A 6,000-nucleotide genomic window follows, 5' to 3' on the forward strand; every position below is an offset into this window, starting at 1 on the left:
GTGAGGGCGAGGTCTAGTCCTCATTAATGTTCATGAGCTGACCTTTAATACAAGCAACTTTTGAGGATAATTCTGGGAGGGGTCTCATAATATGATCATTTTGATCTGATGCGCTGTATGTAAATGAATTTGTCTGATGACATCATGAGAATCAGAATAAAAAGATTGGATGAGAGAAGCTGAATAAGGGGGAGCAAAAAAATAGAAAAACTGAATTCTATGTTTTATATATTTATGTGGTGGAAATGACAAGACCTTCAGAGAGCAGGCAGCTGAACACGCCGAAATGGGGGGGGGGTAACAAAAAGAAAACCAGTACAGATAATAAGGGAAACCATACAATACTTAACATTGTGTTTGTGTGTCTGTGCGTTTGTGTATGTGTCTGCCATATGGATGGGTGCCTCCTGAATAGATGATGGATGACAGAGACCAGAAACTGTTAGCCTGTGTGTTTGTGTGTCTGCAGATTGCAGTGTAGGTGTGTTTTTCAATTGAGTCACAGTTGTCACACATCCATATTGCACGTTAGCTCTAGTAATTCATGATCGATTGCGCTCATTTGAGATTATCCCTGTTTTGTCACATTGTGCTGATGTAGTTGCCTAGTTGTGCTGATGTTGTCTGTAGATGTATAAGATGTGTGCTGACATGCATCACACACACACAGGTCAAAAAGCCATCTGCTTCTAGAGGGCAATTCTGCATTCTATGCATTTGTTATGCCCGCTGTATGTTTTCATGCATAGTGATGGACTTAAAGAGGAAGTCTTTTTTTTTCATGGTAAATGTCAGCTGTCACCTTTAAGATAATGTTTGAGGAAACCAAAGAAAGTAGCCTATAGAGACTTGACTCCCCCATAATATCGTTCTCCTATTCATCCATATCCAAATACGCAAATCTAATTTTTACCGCACTTCCAAATTGGTTTACATTCTAGGATGACACATTAGCTTATTGTATTTTCTAAAACAGATTAATATGGTGCCCCTGAGTGGTTACATCATATTTTTTCTAGTTTGTGCACTCGTTTTACAAAATCGTGTGCATCCTGCGCACAGTGTACTAAAATTCTATCATGTTCACATGAACTGTGCACACAGGAGTTGTTTGGAATTGCTTCATGCCCTGCGCTAAGCTGATAAAACTTAATGCAGATAACTTTGAAAACTATTATGAGAATCATAAACTGTTATATACAGAGATGGGCAGTGTTTCAATTAAATGTATTTAAAATGCATATTTACTTTTGAGTAATTTGTAATTTATTTACTTTTGAGTGATTTGTAATTTGTAAAAAAAATACTTTAAGAGCTTTTATTTGTGTATTTGAAATACTTAATAAATTATTCAGTATGTAATTTTATTCTCAAATAATAGTGTTTTTCCTTACAGTTTAAACCTGGGGATAAAAATGTGTTATAACAATTAGCCTAATCAGTCTTTGGCTAAATGCAAGTGAATCACGTGACTTGCCGTGTTGGGTCTAGCAACGCACCCTGTGTTCCAACCTCTTCTTGAAATATGTATTCACCACAGCCTTTTTGATCCTTTTTGCAAAATCCACCACCATTTGACTTCCTTATTCCTCTCTTCGACACCATACCTACCCATCACCTCCATTCTCTTCACTAACATGCCCATTGAAGTCCACTCCAATCACCATGTTCTCCTCCTTGGGTACACTCTCCACCACTTCATCCAACTTGCGGGCATATGCACTGACAAGATTCATCATCACACCTTCAATTTCGAGCTTCATCACTGTCCGACACTCTCTTCACCTCCAACACACTCTTGACATACTATTCCTTCAGAATTACCCCTACCCCATTTCTCCCCCTATCCACACCAAGGTCAAAGAGTTTGAACACACCTCCTTCCACCTGGTCTCTTGCACACACAGTATATCTACCTTCCCTCTCTCCATCATATCAGCCAACTCTCCCTTTACTAGTCATAGTGCCAACATTCACAGTTCCGACTCTCACCTCCACACTCCTATCCTTCCTGCTCTCCCGCTGCCTCTGGACATGCCTTCCCCCTCTTCTTATCCTTCGCCCAGCAGTAGCATAAGTTCCAGATGAACCGATTCAACCTTCTTTGATCATCTTGTAAGGACTTTATTACAAGGACCTTAATATAAAGTGTTACCAGTTTTTCTTTATTGGATAGGACAGTGAAGTGATGAGAAAGAAGATGACATCTCGGGGCTAGACATATTCATTTATTCATTAACTGTGTACAGGAATAAAGTAAGTATGGGTAAAAAGTCATAGTCAAATCAAAAGTTTTTGACTTGACTATTACTTCGTTTCATGTACACTTACTGTGACATTGAATTCCCAAGCTCATATGATTTCGTTTACACTTATTGTGACATTGAATTTGTAAAGACACTCCCATCAGTAATCACAGTCATATGCTTATCATAACTCCCCCTTTGTTTCATAAACATGTTAAAACAAGTAGAAGTGTCATTACACTCACAATATGCCCGTTTTTAGTCTTGTTTTAAGCGTATTTGAGGTGTTTTAGCAACAAAAGGCATTATATAAATAGAGTAAATAAACCTCGACGGTACACACAAGCAAAACGAAATAAAATGTAAAAAAAAAACTACAACTGTACAAATATGAGTGTACAAAAAATATACTAAATCAATAACGTAAAAGAATGGTACAGATGTACAGATTTAAGGCATACAAATGTGTAAATATGTGTAAAATGTACCGGTGTGCAAATATATGTAAAGTGTATGGAGATGTGCAAATACGTGTGAAATGTACATATTTATAACTATAGAGTCACACAATAGAGGTAAATAATGGGTAAATAGACACTACAGGAATCAACAGCAATCAAATGAACAAATATTCAAATCGAATAATTCACAGCTATGTTGAGTCAATCGTGTCTTTGCTGCATTGGAACACAACATTATAAGACATTGCAATGTTAAGGCACTTCTTGTGAATATTCAAGATTAAAAAAGCTAAAGACTAGAGTACATAGAGTAACAAGGGTGTATATGTCTTCCAGGCACCTCATCAATTAGGGGATGAACAACATCCCTCAAAGTGGTATTCAACTCAAGTGCCTATAGCCCACTTTTTGGAAACCCCAACCCTCTCTCTTCTATTATCATTAAACATGAATAAAAAATATCAGTGTCACATGGAATTGAATTGATGTCGGTTATTCTAGAGGGTACATTTGTGTTGGTGGAGGGACAAATGCGATGGGCGTTCCAGACATGGCTTATATAATTTAACTTCTCCTAAAACCAGGATATTGGAGAAAGATCAGAAAAAGTCCAGAAAGTAAATATTAATATTACTTACTAAGATAGGCTATTGCCTTTGCTAAGTGTTACACTGAAAGTTGTCATGAGGGTCATTATAGTAATAATACAAAAGGTAAGTAAACTGCAGTTGAATTTCATTATATGGCTTAACTAGTACTATAGAACATATAGAAGATGAGGTAAAGATAAAAAAGAGGTGATTAAAATTCATTATATGAGGCATATCCATTGTTTTAAATTAGACATTTAGTTTACAAATGAGGATCCTAAGCCAATTGTGCACTCATTTGGGTTTCATAGGATATAAACTTTGGGTTCGCGAAGCGAACCCTAGTTATATGAACAACGACAAAATGGCTGAGAGGGTTATTGCATTGTGACATCATCCACAATAGCTCGCTGGAAAAAAGAAAAACGATGGAGGTGCGTTCCCCGTGCCGATCCCGGACAATATGACCCCCTGTGGTCATATGTCCTCCCACCGACCCCGTATTGGCACTCCCACCGGAAGCGCTATTCCTCTTTGTAAGTCGAACCATCTCCAACTAAATGAGCACCACACCTGTGGCCCGGGTAGGAGGAGAACGGCTCTATTCTCAGCCATTTTGGAGTTCGTGAAATGTAACTTTGGGTTCGCGAAGCGAACCCTAGTTATATGAACGACAACCGTTCATACAACGACAAGCCGTTCATATAACTAGGGTTCGCTTCGCGAACCCAAAGTTACATTTCACGAACTCCAAAATGGCTGAGAGGGTTATTGCATTGAACAACGACAGGATTCGTGCCTCCGTTCCCTAGCCGTCCAATGAACCCTTCAAACCCCCCTGGTGGGAAGGGGTACGCGTTCTGATGAGAGCATCCTAAGAGGCCTGCTCCAGAACAGCGTCGACAACCGACCGCACCTTAACGTGCCGGTAATAACGCCGTAAGAAAGTGGTCTCACCACTCCAAACCGCCGCCTGGCGGATGACCTCCCAGTCGATACCTGACAACACAGCTATAGACGTAGCAGTCCCTCGGGTAGAATGCGCCTTCAGCTTAGGAGCTGTTTTACCCGCTTTGGTATACGCCTCCGTAATACCATCCACCAGCCAGTGTGCTAGCCTCTGGGTGGAAAGGGCATAACCTGGTTTGCTCACTCTGTAGGTCAACAGCAACCTGTCAGATCTACGAATATCTGCTGTGCGCCGCATGTAAATGCGTAAAGCCCGTACAGGACACGAGAGGTGCAAGCGTTTCTCATCCCTAGTCACTGGTGACGGATGAAACGCGTGTATCACCACCGGGGCCCTACGCGTCAGGACAGACACAGTTTTGGGCACGAAGCTGGGGTCTGTAAAGAGCGTGACCATCAGATCACCAGAAAACACCATCCCCTTGATGGTGAGTGCAGTGAGCTCACAACCCCTCGCTGCGGTGGTAAGTGCCAAGAGCACAGCCAGCTTAGCCGAGACATAACGCATGTCTGCCGTAGACATGAGTTCAAAGGGATCTTTCTCTAGTGCGCGCAGAACAAGGGAAGCATCCCAAGTTTCAGCTCTCGTAAGCTCCTTAGCTGAGAGCTTCTTGGCACCCAACAGGTACTGCGTCATGAGCGGGTTCGTGAAAACCGTGCTGCCCTCGATCTTCCCCCGGAAGAACGTGAGAGCCGATACACAGACTTTGACCGAGGAGAAAGACCATAGTCTATCACTCCTACAGACCTCCACAAAAGTCAGTATAGGGCCAATCCCTACTGACAAAGGGTCCATGTCGCGTTCAGCGCAAAATTGGTCAAATCGATTCCAGTACCCCTAATACGTGGAGTCTTTACGCGCCGCTAATATGACACGAATCACTTGCGCACTAAGGCCCATAGCTAAGAGCCTGGCTTTGTAAGCATCCACGCCGCTAATCGGGAGCCTCCTATCCAGGGGCCCTCCCGTAGCAGCCCTCCTGCTTGCGTGAGCGCGTCCGCCCACTCCGGGACGTCGAACCGCTCGCCTACTATCCAGGGCACTATTTGCGGAAACCACGGGGTGCTCGGTTCGTACGGGGCCACGAGAACTAACCGACCCCCTGTGCGCTCGAACTTGACCACCAGGTCTAGGAGGCACCTGCGCGGGGGGAATGCGTAAAGCATCTCCTCGGGCCATGGATCTAGTCCAAGCGCGTTGACCCCCAACGGCGCTAGGTCGGACGGGAGCATCGAGTACCAACGAGGGCACTTGTAATTGAGTTTCGATGCGAACAGATCCACTTGAGCTACCCCGAACCTCTCCCAGATCATAGCCACTATGGCTGGGTTGAGGCTCCAATTGTCCGCATGCGGGCCGCCTCTCGAGAGGATGTCCGCTGCTTCGTTGTCCTTCCCAGGAACATGAAGCGCCCTGATTGATAGCGCGTTGTGTTGACCCAAATCCAAATTTGCATGGCCAACTCTCTGCAACGCTTGGACTTCATACCGCCTTGGCGGTTGATGTAGGCCTTGGCCGTCATGCTGTCTGTCATTATCAGTATGTGACGGCCTACGAGATCCTGAGCGAAATGCTGGATAGCCAGCCAAATCGTCTCCGTCTCGCGCGCGTTGATGTGGACCTTCTCCCCAGACGGCCACACTCCTCGCGCTGTTTTGTAGCCAAGGATGGCCCCCCAACCCGAGAGGGACGCATCCGTATAAATCGTTACCTCGGGTCCCCTGGGGCCCATA

This window comes from Lampris incognitus, chromosome 1 (genome assembly GCF_029633865.1).
Source record: "Lampris incognitus isolate fLamInc1 chromosome 1, fLamInc1.hap2, whole genome shotgun sequence".
In the NCBI taxonomy this organism is placed as follows: Eukaryota; Metazoa; Chordata; class Actinopteri; order Lampriformes; family Lampridae; genus Lampris; species Lampris incognitus.